This window comes from Mastomys coucha, unplaced genomic scaffold (assembly GCF_008632895.1).
Source record: "Mastomys coucha isolate ucsf_1 unplaced genomic scaffold, UCSF_Mcou_1 pScaffold6, whole genome shotgun sequence".
NCBI classification, from domain to species: domain Eukaryota; kingdom Metazoa; phylum Chordata; class Mammalia; order Rodentia; family Muridae; genus Mastomys; species Mastomys coucha.
Window position 1 is genome coordinate 72,771,550 of NW_022196912.1, and position 16,326 is coordinate 72,787,875.

Genomic DNA, 16,326 nt, shown 5'->3' on the forward strand with positions numbered 1-16,326 from the left:
TAGAACTTTTGATTCAGATATTGGTACATAGAATCCTCTTTATTTTCTTTATGTAGACTAGGCTTAATCTTATGATTTTTCCATGAATGAATGAGTTAATGAATGGATAATATGAACACAGATAAAAGCTCATTTCAGTTTTCCTTTCTAGAGATGGAAAAGAATGAGATCAATTCTTGTTTAAACCAAATAAAATAATGTTTTCCTTTCATATGCCAACTCAAAGAAGAATTGAGCTGAAAGTAAAGTTGATCAAGTTGATGTAAATATTTGAGGGATGAAAAGGCTTGCTGGTTCAAATGAGACACTAGTAATTCAAAATTCTAGCTAGATTTGATGTACTATTCTATAAAAATTGGAAGCTGTTTGTATTTCAAACTTTATGAAATATTTTACTTGCCCAAATGAAAAATACTTTCCATTTAAATATTATCATTGAGTAAATAACTAAGTCTTCAAACTTCTCCCTTCTTAAATGATAAAGTATTTATTTAGCATATTTTTGCAAATTTGAATTTTATTATTTCATAGGTTAATAAATTCATGTTCCATTTGATCCATACATATCTATATGCTTTCTTGTGTATGATATGCATTCTTAGTTATCACTAAGCACTAAAAGAAATAAATGCCAGAAGCTGAGCAGTTAGAATAGGGGCAACATGTTAACATTTTAGAAAACCATGAGTTGAAAATCTCTACAAAAATTAAAAATACAAAGGGCAATATCAATAGACATTCTTTTATCTGTCAATCAATCTATAAGCATTCTATTCATCCATCCATGTATGTGACTATCTACCTATCTACCTACCTACCTACCTACACACACACACACACACACATACACACACACACACACACACACACACACACACACACTTCTTATGCCATATGTGTGTAAAGAGATTGGAGGCAAGATTAAAATCACAAGAGCAAGCTTTATGCTGGGCACTGAAGTTCATGACTGGGTATTCTTGATTTCAGTTGCTGAAAATTCAAATACATTGAAAAAATGGTTAATTCTTCTTTAGGAAGCAATTATATTTGCTTTTAAAGTCTCTAAGTGATTTGATGATAAATAATCAAAACATAGAATAAAATATTTTTTCAGTTAAAAGCTTAAAAGAGAATCATCATAGCTGTAAATCATTCCTGATAAAGATCTTTACTGTGGCATCTAGAGTGTTTGACCAAGAAGATTATCATAGTCTAGCTAAACGGATGCAAACAATGACCACTGCAATATATTTTTAACTATGTACTTATTAATCGATAAAAATCTATCACTGGAACTTTTTTTCAACCTTAGCACTTGTAAAACTGTTGCTTATTTACATGAACTTTTTGGAGATAAATTAGTGATAACATTATCATACTGTTGTACAGCGATTGAGTGATTGACTTGAAATTATTAGCAATTCAGCTTGTTAACAATGAACAAACCTAAAGATAAAGAACCCAACTTTTACTTTGGGATCCAGGATATTATTAAGGTGGCCCATTTCCAGGAAATCTTGTTGTGCATGGCTTTTTATTATCTGTTGGTAAAACCCATTTTGGTCACTCACAGAGTATAAACACTAGTCATCAATAGGGATTTCATAATAATCACTGATTAGTGACAACTTCTTTTTGTTCTAATGAACATCTTCATCTTAAATTGTGTAAGTGTAAGCTCCCATTTCCAGTCCATTAATCCTTGCTTTTCTTTTTTTTAATTGGATATTTTCTTTATTTACATTTCAAAAGTTATCCCCTTTCCTGGTTTCCCCTCAGAACCTCCCTATTCCATCCCCCTCCCCCTGTTTCTATGAGGGTGTTTCCCCCACCCACCACTCCTGCCTCCCTGCCCTGATATTCCCCTACACTGTGGCATCGAGCTTTCCCAGGACCAAAGGCCTGTTCTCTCATTGATGCCTGACAAGGCCATCCTCTGCTACATATGCAGCTGGAGCCATGGGTTCCTCCATATGTATGCCTTGGTTGGTGGTTTAGTCCCTAGGGGCTCCTGGGGGCCATTCTGTAAATCAGTCTTGCAGTTACTCAGAAAAGTGGACATAGTACTACTTGAAGACCCAGGTATACTACTCCTGGGCATATACCCAGAAGCTGCTCCAACATGTAACAAGGACACATGCTCCATTATGTTCCTAGCAGCCACATTCATAGTAGCCAAAAGCTGGAAAGAACCCAGATGTCCCTCAACAGAGGAATGGATACAGAAAATGTGGTACATTTATACAATGGTACTCAGCTATTAAAAATAATGACTTCATGAAATTCTTAGGCAAATGGTTGGAACTAGAAAATATCATCCTGAGTGAGGTTACCCAATCATAAAAGGACACACATGCTATGCACTCACTGATAAGTGGATATTAGCCCCAAAGCTCAGAATACTCAAGATACAATTCACAGACCACATGAAGCTCAAGAAGAGGGAAGACCAAAGTGAGGGTGCTTCAGTACTTCTTAGAAAGGGTAACAAAATACTCACAGGAGCAAATGCAGAGACAAAGTGTGGAGCAGAGACTGAAGAAAAGGTCATCCAGAGACTGCTCCCCTTGGAAATTCATCCCATATACAGTCACCAAACACAGACACTATGGTGGATGCCTAAAAGTACATGCTGAAAGGAGTCTGATATAGCTGTCTCCTGAGAGGCTCTGCCAGAGCCTGACATTTACAGAGGTGGATGCCATCCATTGGACTGAGCACAGGGTCCCCAACAGAGGATTTAGAGAAAGGACTGAAGGAGCTGAAGGAGTTTGCAATCCAATAGAAAGAACAACAATATCAACCAACCAGACCCTTGCTTTTCATCAATATGTTTGACACCCTTAACTTATCGTTAAAAATATGGTCATTAAAAGGACCACAGAGCAAGAGACAGTGCAGTATAGACTGTCAGACTTTAATGCTCAGCTTCTACCTTTGTGTATTCAATACCATCTTCAAGATTTGCACCCTGAAGTCCAATGCTATCACAGACTCTGTCCCTTAGTTTTGAATGTATCGTTCATTTAGTGCTTCCTCTGAACTTGAATCTTGCATTGGCCACTTAACATCACAGTGAATTTCTGAGATTTAATTTTTATCTTTTATTAGAATGTAGACAAATTCATAACCTAATGAGATTTTTATATGATGTGTTCTATAAACATATCTGTATCTGTTTGGCGCCTGTTTGGTGTTGGATAAATGCTATTATTACCCTCTTAATTTCTCTCTGAATCTCCTTATGTGACTCTTAATCTACCTCTAGTTCCATATTCTCTCTTTCCTGATCAAACTGAGAAATGCCATTCTCTACAACTTTCAGGATCAAGGTAATGGAGGGTGACAGGAACACGTTGAAACATTTTTTTTTCACTCAATTGTAAAAACCCTCAAGCTAATCCTGGATGATAATGACAGCTTCTGAATGGATCCTTAATCAAATTCTATCACTTGAAGGTGTAACAGCAGGTTGATGTTGGGAGGTAGAGAGGGTCAACTTGAAATGAAAATGAAATAATTAGAAATGTTAAATGAACTCTGTAAAACTGAGTCAGAGTAGAATCAAACTTGTTTGAGGGTAACTGCGTGTACTTTTAAAACTTCATTTGCTAGAAATGTAATATTCAATATATGATTCTGGTAAGTAAAGCTTAAAATGAAGATTAGTCTCTTTTCCCCACCAGCTTTTCAGGATATTCTCTGAAATACTACATTGTTTAGAATACAAGATATTTGCAACCATGAAAGTGGAGTACTAAGTCATGTCCTAGTCATCTAATTTGTTAAGAGTTGTCAAACACAGAGCACCAGTGGCATTAGTTACTCAAAAGCTACCCGAATGTTTATTACAAAATAATGCATTTAAACTGGCGGGCATACTTGGGTATGCATACAAGCCTTCATATTGTAAGCTCCTTATTGTATAGCATTCCAGGTGATTATTATTTTAAAATATAGAATATACTGGGAAATGTGTGCCATTCTGTGTTGATGCAAAACATAGCTTTTGCTCAATGGAATAATAGTTCATTCCAAATCCATTATGAGTGATTATGGCTGAAGAACACAGTCACAGGTGGCCCAGAGTGAAATGTCACATAGTGGAGGAGTTTATATAAACTTTTGTAATCATAAAACTAAAAAGTCACAAATCATTTCACTTACTAAATATATTGGTAGGGGACAGCAGAGTTATATCAGATTATGATGAAGTAGATAAATTTCTGCTAAGAGCTTTAGATGTTATCTGATGACATTCTTAGTTTTTTCTGAATGGTGAATGATAATGTTTCTAGAACGTAACCTAATAATTACAAAAAATGTCTAGTCCCATGCAGAGACTGATGACAAATGGTTATTATGGGGATTAAAGATGGCCCAGGATAATCTTCACTCTCAGTGCCTAGAATTTCATTTCCCCAGTGCCATGACTTTTCATCTCCTCAGTCTTCAGAGCTTCAACATAATTGTAACTTTTTCAGTAAGCTTCATAATAGTCACCAGTTAGTGACAACTTGTCACAAGCAAGTAGACACGTTCCAACCCACACATTCTCTTTGTGTTCTTCCCCTTCTTCAACTGTTTTTTTTGCTGTTCTTCCTGTTGGTCAGAAATCACATTTTGTGCACACAGAAATCAAATGTTTTAAAGACCCATGGTGTCTAGAAGTCTCATCCTTAGGATCTGTTTAAGATAAGACTGAGCAAGCAAGGAAGACATTTTCTGGTGAAAGAAATAGTTATCAAAGTCATTAATGAAAAACTCCTCAACTATACTATTGCCTATAGCCACCATAATCAGGTTTTGAGTTATTCTCTTTTTCTGTCTTTTGCACCTGAAACAACATTTACAGGTGATATATATGAGACTTTATACCTACAGTCAGAATAATCAAGAAGAGTACCATTTAGAATTCATTCCCAGAACTACTGTCTTTTCTTATTTACTAAATATTATTAACAACCTGGGTTAAAACAAGAATGCCAGACTTAGAATCCTAGAGATTTTGAGAGTAAAATCAAATACAAGTGGAATCCTAGAGATTTTGAGAGTACAATCAAATCCTTGTTCTTCACTATTACAAAGCCAAATGAAGCCTCAATAGTGATCACTTCACAAAATTGCTAACATGCTTTCTACCTGCAACATGTGAATGTTGTTTATCATCTTTCCATTCCCAAATAACTATGTTATGGTATACCTTGAACACTCATTTAACTGGGGGAACATGAACATAGTATCTTGGGTTGTAGGTTCCTTTTATTTCTATGACCAAGGTTTTATATCAATTATTTTTAGACAATTAACCTCACAAGCTTTGCACTATGAAGTATTGGCCATTTTATCGTAGTGACTTCAGATATGATATGTATTAACACTGTTAATGATCATAGCTCCATTGTTTCATTCCTTCTATTGAATTTTAGAGTTACCATGTTTGGTTTGCTAGTATTTTATCAATTCTTTTTCTTCACAGTTTCTTTTCAAAAGAATTTCCCATATGTTTTCCTTTTCTGAATGAACATTCCCTTTATATTCCCATTTCTTTTTTTTAAAATAATGTAAACTTTTTCTTAAGGAATATCTTTCTTCACTTTTAGCCACTTGAGGTTTTAAAATTCCTAGCCGAGCATCTATATCTCCAATGAAGTCTCTGTTTCTCTAGCCTTTGTCAATATTTATAAACTTAATTCAGTACTGTTGCCACTGAAAATAAATTGTGTTTATACAATCTAGATAAAAGCACCAACATGAAATTATTTAGTCTCCTACATGAAAGTCAATAGAGTAAAAGTTATTTCTCAGGAAACAGACACCTGTGTGTACTACAGGGCATCCTAAAGCCTAGTGCTACTAATAACATTATCTGCATTTGACTCCATCAAGTTATTGGAATATAAATTGGAATTCATATGGCTGATTGGCATGATTATATAACATACTTCAGGGTATCCATCCACATTTATGGGTCAATGGACTTTAGCTTAGGTTATTCTATGTCAGGAAACACATGCAATGTGATAGATTGGCCATTATCTCTAGGGATTTACTGTCTTTTCTTGTTTCTAATACCAATAGCAATACAGTAGTCCAAATAGTTAAACCAACTGGGCTTTCTTTTCACATCCTTAGTAGGAAGTTCCATTTTTTTTTTTAATGAAGATAATTGGGGTCATAGAAGCACTTCAAAAATTAGTTCCTTTTTGGCAGAGCTAAAATAGACTTCCAAAGTTGAGCTGTTGCCTATATAGTGCCTTCACCCTTATGATCTAACATCTTTGGTAAAGGAAGGTTCTTTGCATATTACTAGCTACAAAACTTTTAGTCTACAATGTTGTCCTGACTATATGATATGTGAGTGGTAAAAAGTTTGCGGGAGTAACCAACCAATATCCAATTTTACTTAAGACCTACCCCATGAGATGTAATCAATACTCAATACTACTTGGCTGACCAAGAACCAGATAGTCCAGACACCCTAGGGTGAAATAAAATACTCCTGGTCTTAAAAAAGAGAGAGATAGTAATAAATGACTCCTGATGATACTCTGCTATGTTCATAGATCGGTGTTTCCTTCAGCCATCATCAGAGACACTTTCTCCTGCAGCAGATGAGAACAAATACAGAGGCCCACAGCCAGACATTAGGCAGAGAAAGATGTGCAGGGGGGTGGGAAAGGTCATGCCCTGAGAGTCAGGTTTCCCATGATGGGTATGGCATTGGATATTGACTGGGAGCAGAAGCTGCTGGGTTGTTTTGTTTTGTTTTGGCAATTTAACAGTTTCTTGCTATTCTGGAGCCAAAAGCTGGTGGCTTCTGACAATTAACTCCTGCTGCTATCAGCAGGGGAAAAGAAACTGAGTTACTTGAGTTCTTTTCTCTTTGACTCAGGGACCCCTCACTGGTCAGGCAAGGCTCAGGGTTCTTTAACTTTTCCTAAACCAGAGAAAAAAGAAAAAGAAAAAGAAAGAAAAAAAAGGCAGCCACACATAGGTACACACATCTGGATAAAGCAGGTAAGGCTATACCACTGTTTTATTGTTGGTTTTAGTTTTTATACCTTCTCAAGGTAATTGATAACATAGTTTTTAAAGTATTTTTACATTCCACAAGTTCATAGTAAGTTTAAGGCAATAGTTCATGACATATAGCAATAAAGCTTAAGGAGTTATACCAGAATGGTTTACATGTCTTTCCATTAAGACTAGTACCTGACTAAACATACATTATCTGTTTTCTCACCCCATAAGTTCATTATAAGTTTAAGCAAATAATTTTTTATGTTATAAATTGGCACAGTTTTGTCAAGAGATAAATCATCTGCCTGTGTCTTATTATTTTGAAGTATTATGTAGATAGAGTGGTTCATCATTTATTTTCTGTCCTTGTACCTATGATAAATTGCCCATTCCCAGTTTATGATCTTTAGTTACCAGATAGTGGTCTCATTCTTAACCTAAAAGGAATGTTTTCCTTGATCGTAAATTTGTTCCAAGTCTTTTTTCTTATTCTAGTGCAATTAGCTTGTAACACATGAAGGTTTACAAAGTTCTATTTGTAGCATTTATTCTATATGGGGCTTGATTATTATTTGTATCTATTTAGGAGTTCTATAAAATCATGATCAGGAATTACAAAATCGTCAATTTGGCAATATATCATCACTACATGAAAATACATCTTCATATTGATTCTATAAGAAATTTGCTCAATTTCTGGGCAGGCTGGTGCCCAGAGTCATTATACATTAGCTATGTAATAGTGGCAAGAAAGATATATCATTAGAAAGAAGCAATCCTGGGATGAAGTCTTTGAGAACCCTGCATCTCAGGGTGTAGCACTGCAAAATGGCAAGCCAACTCCAGAAAACTCATTTGCTTGCCATAGTCTTTCCTAGATGGCTTCCACCACATAGGAACACTTATCCCTAAGTGCAATGTCTCTATTAAATCTCTCCCTTCAGGGCTCAGAAAACTCTGCAGAAGAGGGGGTGGAAAGAGTAAGAGCCAGAGGGAATAAAGAACAGCAAGAAAACAAGACCCTCTAAATCAACGTGAGAAAGGACATAAGAACTCACAGAGACTAAAGCAGCATTCACAGGGCCTGCACATGTCTGTCCTTACCGGGTCCTCTGTGTATATATTATGGCTTCCAGTTTAGTGGGTTTGTGGAATTTTTAAGTGTGTGAATAAGTGGATTTGTGATTCTTTTGCCTTATGTCGGGCTCCTTTCCTTCTGATGTAATAGTTTCTGTTCTATCTTATTATATTATATTTTATTTTGTTATATTTTATGGCTCTTCCTAAGAAGCCTGTTGTTTCCTAATGATAGAAAAAGGGAATGGACCTGGATATTAAGGGAGGAACTGGGAGGAATATAGTGAGAAGAAACTGTAAATAGAATATACTTTTGAGAAAAGAATCCATTTTCAAAAAGGGGGGAAAGTCATTTTTTTAAATGATCAAACAATTATTTTATAAGCACAGTGAATTTTTTAATTCTATAAAACCTATTCAAGTAAACAGAAGGCATGGATGGTCACATAGTTATAGCGAGAGCTTGACTGATGAGAAGACAGTGCCAGACAGTTTATAGTTTTACCAACATCATCCAGGTTAGAATTATCCTTTTTTTAAAAAAAAGTTTATCTCTATCAAAGTGACTTCAAATTACTTTATTTTTTGACAAATTCATATGTATATACATATATATATACATGTATCTTCATATATATTCATGTATTATATACATATATGTATATATAATACATTCTTGATAAAATAGATAACAACAGATGATGGTGAAGGTGTGAGGACCAAGGCATCCATGTTCACCATTGTTGGAAATGTTAGTGCACATATCCTTGGAATTAGTGTGGGGATTCATCAAAACCCAAAATAAATCTATCAAACAATACAGCTGTACAAATCTTGAAAATAAAACTCAAAATCCAGATTTGCATAGGACAGAGACATCTGTTAATCTGTTTTTCTTATGCTACAACTCACAATAACTAAATTCTGGAATCAGCCAAGTGTTACATGGACTTATGGATTTGAACTTGATACCCAACTGGTGGTACTGTTTGGAAAATTGTAAAGTTTTTAGGAGTTAAGAGCTTTGCTAGCTGTGAGACTTAAGACTTTATTGTTTAGCTTCACTTCCTGCTTTCTCTCCGTTTTCTAGGAGGATATGCAGTGTGATCATTTAGGATACTGGTCTTTCCATCATGCATTCACTATGTGCAGACATATCTTCCTTGCAGTGCTGGACTATATTACCCTGGGATTTTTAACCCAAAATAAACCTCCTTTTCTTTCAAGTGGCTTCTGTCAGACTATTTTATCATATCAGTGAATAAGTAACTATAATATGAGATATCTGTTAACAGATGAATGAATAAGGAAAATCTGATGAACACCTATATCTATACTACACATGCACATGTACACACACACACACACATGCACACACACTGAATGTATATGCACATACACACACACTGAAATTTCAATCAGCAATGAAGAACGAAGTTGTATCACTTACAAAAAAATGAATAGAAATGAACGTCCTACTAAACAAGAGTAGCCAGACACAGAAAAACAGATATTGCATGTTTCCCCGTAAATATGGAACATAAACTGTATATAAATGTATGCACACACATACATGTACATAATGCATATACATTACAAAACGGAAAGAATAAGAGGAGTACTAAGATCAAGTATGTGATATAGTTGGGAAAATGCCATTATGAAACCTACTGCTTTGGACAACGCAACAAAGAAGGTACAAGACAAATCACAAATACCTTAGACAATTTTTAAAATATGTGAATCTACAAGCACTTAAGAAATATCATAAAAGAATGAGTTTGTAGACATGGCAAATGCATGGAGTTCAGCTTTTTGGCTTCTCAGTTGTCATCCTGGTCAAAGGTGTCCATCGCCCAAGAGTTTTTATCTTTTAGTCTTGTGAATGTGTCCTCAGAAAATGTTAGCAGACATGTGGGGTGAAAAACATGAGCCCAAGAGTTAATTCCCTGATGTTTTCCAATGGAGGAGGTAACTAGAAGGATATAGTGGGTCCTTTGTTTTCCTTTGGGGCTGAGTGAATTTTTTTTTTTTTTTATGTGATGTCTTTTCTAAGAGAAAAAGTCATCCACTTTTAGCTCAAAATCATTTCATTCATTGTGAATAGACTCTACAGCAGCTCAGAAATCGTACTTGTCATTTCTAAAGTCCTTTAAAAAGAGATGGCTCATGTAGTCCTTCATCTGGTCTTGCAGGTAATTCATGATTTTCAAAAAGGGTGTATATCCTTGTAATTAGAAGAACTAATGGAAGTGCCTTTGGCTAAGGAAGGCTAGAAACTTTAGTTCATTTTGATATTGACTTTTTTATAGTGCTATTCATTTGTTCAGCTGACCCAGAGAACTGAGGATGGAAGGCACAACAATACAGTATAGCAGGCCAACTTTTACTAATAGATTTAAAAACCCATCCAGTAAAATTAGTTCCAGGACCACTATGTGCGTTAGCAGGACTGTTCTAAGTAGGAATAATTTGTTATAGTGGATATCTTTTTTTTTTTTTTTTTTTTACTACTAATAAAGTGGCTATTCAAATAAAGAAGTCCTCACCCAAGGGGACAGCATAAAAACTAACACCAAAACACATTTATATCTTTGAATCAGAGGTATTCATATAAAATGTAACTGCCAAATCTTAAATGTTTCTCTCAGTAGAAGGAAATAAAATATGGTCAGGATTACAAGTGATACTGAAGGAATTATTGTGTTGCCTAGATACCTAGATATTTAACTTCTTGATGACAGAATTACATTTTTAGATCTATTATGACCATTCATGGCGGCTATAACATGAGAATGCTATCTCTGTGTCAGCATCATGTGAAGGGGAGCATAAGAGTAGATCACCTGCATATTTACTTGGAGATCCTTGAAAAAACAAATAAGTTTTAGGATTTGAAAAAATATGTGGGACTTTTAGTGTACTCCCATGGCAGCACAGTGTAGCATACTGCTGCTGTTCACATGAAAACCGATTAATACTGATTCTCTGATTCTGCTGGGATGCTAAAAGAGGTACTTCAAAACCTTTTATTGAAGAACAGATGGTGTTAAATGAGGCACTAAATTATATAGAAATGTATGGAATTAGGCGCTACAGGCTAACAGGGAATATACTATCCTTTTGGCTCAGAGGTCATCTCCACCCTTGTCCATTTGGCTTCTTTATGTTAGCACGGGCTAATGCAAAGGATTTCATAAGTCATTTTCTAGGACTCTTGTATGATACATTTGATTTCTTTATAATTTGTTTATGTGTTTGTGGACATACATATAGAACTCAGAGGATAACTTGGCTGAGCCAGTTCTTTATCTACTGTGTGGGTTCCAGGGATCAGACTCTGGTTGATCTTGGCAGCAACTACCCATTTTACTCACCAAGCCATCTCAGTAGCCTGACCAATGAACTGAGCAGAGCTGGACTCTTTAGAACTCATCCTTGATTATGATGGTGTTTGTGAAACATTCTTACTAATCTCACATCCTTTAGAATAATCTTCCATAATTCTAATTTCAAAACTACCTTACTAACCTATAAATTAACAATTTTAAAATTTCTTCTCTTAGGTGTTCTAAAGTATCATTGAGGCAAACTCTCCATTCAACATCTTTTGTTTTATTGCCTAGTCCTTTTAGTTTAGGAATTTTCAAGCTTTCTTTATTTCCCTAAATATTTATAGGTTGAATTGCCATAGTTATCAAATGCAAAACCAACGGGGTTGCCAAATGTTTCTCTTTTTCTCTTCCTAACAGATCCTTCCTCTTTAGAATTTGATTCCAATGTTAGTGGGGTGTCCTTTTTCCTGAAAACTCTAACCTTTTATGTTAACCTTTTATGATTTGTATTGGAATAAGAATTATGGTTTCTTTCTGGGAGTAACTCCTTTAAGTCTCATTCTGCAGTTGGGTCTTTCTCAACATTAATTTTAACCTGCACACCTTTTGGAATGCCAGAGAGTTTAAGAAACAGCTGATCACCCCTTCTCTGTGTGGGTTCAGCTAAACCAGTAATCTTCCTCCAGACCCAAGAGTCACATATATGGTTCAGGGACTTTCCTGTAATGTCATTACACATCCTGGGGACTTTCCCCAATCACATTTACCCTGTTGAGTTGAAGAGAGAGGGTTTCTCTTATTTTCAGTATAGTTTGTTTGTTTGTTTATTTATTTATTTATTTATTTATTTATTTATTTTTGAGACAGGGTTTCTCTATATAGCCCTGGCTGTCCTGGAACTCACTCTGAAGACCAGGCTGGCCTCGAACTCAGAAATCTGCCTGTCTCTGCCTCCCAAGTGCTGGGATTAAAGGCATGGGCCACCACTGCCTGGCTCGGTATACTTTTTGCTGCCTATTAATTTTTAAACTAAATGAGGGAAGTCTGTAATGCACCACAGAAGGAGTAAGAAAAATAAAAATTCAGATTAAATGTTGGAGGCTTGACCGAAGAAAATGGCTTTATGTGAGAAAGCAAGGATTGTGACAAGTGCTCTCCTAATCATCTTCTACAGTAGAGGAAAGCATTGCAACAACTATCTCAGACTAAACCTTTATGGGTTTTCAACCAAACATGGACAGTCAGCTGTAGAAAAGACTCACCAACATGCAAAGAGACAACACAGATGGTGGGTGCAAAGATGCTGGTGTCTGACACCATTTTCAATGTGCATCCAGTAAAAGTGGATCATCCTCTGGGTCTCACAGTAAGTTACCAATACTGTCCATTTAATATACAGTTATTGCTCCCAAAGAGCACAGATTCACAATGGAAAAGGTCACATGAACTTTATACTCAGAGCAACAAAGGGCATAAGTCAATGCAGTTACCAAATATAAGATCAGATAGACAGTGATACATAGCAGAGGAATCTCTGCAACACGTCTCAGATGCTTTCTAACAACGCTTAGCTTTTCTGTTGTTGAAGACTTCTGGTCTGCTAATGCATTCCAAAAGTTCTACCTAGTTGTAACAAAAATACTGAATCAGATTTGATAGGGACAAATGCTATTGAAATGACTAAGGTTGATCCAAGATAAAGTTGTCTCTCAATCTACAGTCTACCCTTGTTCAATTAACTGTATTCTATTCAGTTCATCCTTCTGTAGAATTTTCAATGAATGTACATTTCCAGAGACTTTCAGTTCATAACCAAAGAAGTAGCACATATTTGAGGCCTGCCTAGGCTATATAGAATGAAATCCTGTCTTAAAAATAAAACAACCTGAGTATAGGGCTTGATTACAATAACAGAGATAAAAAACCCATATCTGTAACAGCTATGTAACTCTAACACAGTTTATATATTTTTCTTATAATATATTCTTTATTCATAAAAACCTAAAAGTTACATCTCATTCTTCCTCTCAGCCACATGATCCTAGAAATGAGAATCAGACTCAAAATATGTTTACAGATATCTTGGCCATATAGCTAGGCTTTTTTTTCTCTGACTAGTTTATAACTTAAAAATACCCATTTATTCTAATAGACCTTCTGCCACGTGGCTGGTACCCTGAGTTTGTCTTGTATCTGCCAGGCCAATCTCCTGCCTGGCACTATTTCTGAATCCTTTCTGCTTCCCAAATGTCCCACCTCCTATTTCCTGCCTTAGCTATAGGCCATCAGATTTACTATTGACAGATGCCACATTCATACAGACACAAGATATTCTCTCTGCATAAGAAATTTATTTTGTATAATCAATCTTAAGTTCTTTCCATATCACAGTAGTCTTTGGGGACTTAAGGAACCACACAGAAGGGAATCTATGACTATAAAGGATTTGGTAAGGTCTATGGCCAGCTCACAAGATTATTTTTCAGGAGAAAAAACTCTGTCAACAATCTATTCAAGCTGTATAATGTGATGTTCCTCTATGTTTTGTTTCAAATTGTAATCATATTTCTCTCCAATTGCATACAATTTCTCAAGCAATTATCAAACTTTATGGCTGTGTATTAATGCCTTTTCTGTTGCTGTGATAAAACCCAATGTCTAAAGCATCTTATAAAAGAACTTAATTTGGCTTATCGCATTAGTGGGATATGGGGGTCACAGGTATTACTCTTGTATAAAGGAACCTTAAAGTGCAAAATGTATCCACACTAACTACAAATATAGGTTCTTTTGCAGTATGACTTTTTCTCACGGTATTTGAGAATATGGCTACATGCAAATGAATTACCATTTGCTTATTCATAAGATTCCCATTCTGTATGTGTTATATACTTGTGGATACCTGTGTTTTAAATAGACCTTATCACATTAATTCCATTCGTAGGGTTTCTCTCCAATGTGGTTATTTTCTTATTTGTTGAAAAAAAAAACTGATAGGCAAATATTAGGCATAATGGTAATTGGCTAATTCCCTCTAATCCCTGACTGTGGAGTGCAAGTGTTTGAAGTAGAACCACCTGAGGATAGAAATCCACAGCATCTCAAATGTGTGATCCTTGTGCAGTTTGGGAACTGATTCAACACAAGTAGCATTAGAACCAATCCACAACGTGTCACCCTTTTTGTTAATTAAAAAGGCCTTTTCTCTCAGATATACATTAAATATAGTTATAATAGTTATGTAAACTAAAAGGTATGATATACACTAACAACATCCAGTCCATCAATTTTGCCAATATATGTACATTACTCTAACATCTATCCTTGCTTAAAGAGTTTACAATTCTATACCTGAATTATGTTTTGATTTTAATTTATACTACCATCTGAAAACCATCCTTTCAAATCTACATCATCTTCCTCAGTGCTAATCAACTTTAAGTTTTATTTTGAGACTATAACAAATCTTCAACCACATCGAGTTCTGAGAAAGACTTAATTTATAGGAAACACAAAAACATAGCTTACAAAACTTGCAGATACAGCCGACTACAGGTACAGTCCCCTATTCCTCAAAATGTTGGACCAACTGTCTTCTGCCTCCTGGCACACAATCACCTGACAGAAATGTTATGAAGGACTGGTTTACTCTGTTTTGACCGAGGTAAGCTGTGGACTATTCTGTATCTGGTTTCCTTTTCTTGACAGTATTTTTGTATGTATATGAATTAGGACAATTCTTACCCAGTGGCTATCTTTCCAAAACAGGAGCAACTCCATACAGAGGTTATGATGCTCAATATCTTCTTTCAACCATGACAGGCATGTTGTCAGGAGCTGACACATGTCTATTATTCAAAATTCCAAAAACAATGAAATGATTAAAAATGCTAAATCTGTGGATTTCTGATGTTTTTGAAGAAAATCTATAAATAAAGTATATCTGAACTCTATGTCATTCATGTTATTTTGATTCCTGGCATAAAGTGAACACTCATTATACTTTTGATGGATTGACTTTTTTTTTTAAAAATATTTGTTTATTGTTATATGTAAGTACACTGTAGCTGTCTTCAGACACTCCAGAAGAGGGACTCAGATCTCATTACAGATGGTTGTGAGCCACCATGTGGTTGCTGGGAATTGAACTCATGACCTCTGGAAGAGCAGTCAGTGCTCTTAACCACTGAGCCATCTCTCCAGCCCTGGATTGAACTTTTTTAATGGTTAAAATATACTCATTGGCATTTTCTCTGTCCAGGACACCATACAAGATCTGTTTTGCTCAAGTAGTTTAGAAATAGGCTTTCTCGTTGGTCTGTCTGGTTTAGTGTTCTGAGCAGACCTTGGGCACAAGCTCTGCAGCCAGTCCCACAACACACAGAGAAAGTCACACTTCCAGGTGATCTAACAAGTCCAGGATCCCAGAATCACAGGATCACAGAGGCAGCTTGACTCTGAGGAGTTCTGACACAACCAGGATCACAGGAAGGACAGGCTCCAGTCAGATTTAGCAAGGGCAGGTAGCACTAGAGTTAACCAGATGGCCGGGGGTGGGGGGAGGCAAGCGTAAGAAAATAAACAACACAAACCAAGGTCACGTGCCATCATCAGAACACAATTCTCCCACCACAGCAAGTCCTGGACACACCATCACACCGGAAAACAAGATTCAGATCTAAAACACTTATCATGATGATGATACAGGACCTTAAGAAAGACATAAATAACACCCTCAAAGAAATACAGGAGAATACAAGTAAAGAGCTAGAAGCTCTTAAAGGGGAAACACAAAAATCCCTTAAAGAGCTACAGGAAAACACAAACAGGTGAAGGAAATAAGCAAAACCATCCAGAATCTAAAAATGTAAATAGAAACAATAAAGAAATC

At 35.8% G+C, this 16,326-nt stretch overlaps 1 long non-coding RNA gene across 6 annotated transcripts in view; it reads right to left on the reverse strand.

Annotated features, from left to right (window-relative positions):
• Window positions 1-16,326, reverse strand: part of LOC116079980 — a 205,338-nt gene that overhangs the window by 68,344 nt on the left and 120,668 nt on the right. Inside the window, exon 8 of one of the 6 annotated variants that reach the window (XR_004114263.1) lies at window positions 946-990. The exons of the other annotated variants lie outside the window; for them this stretch is intronic. This is a non-coding gene — a long non-coding RNA (uncharacterized LOC116079980). Of the gene's footprint in view, window positions 1-945; window positions 991-16,326 lie in introns of those variants that run through there. 6 annotated transcript variants of the gene reach the window in all.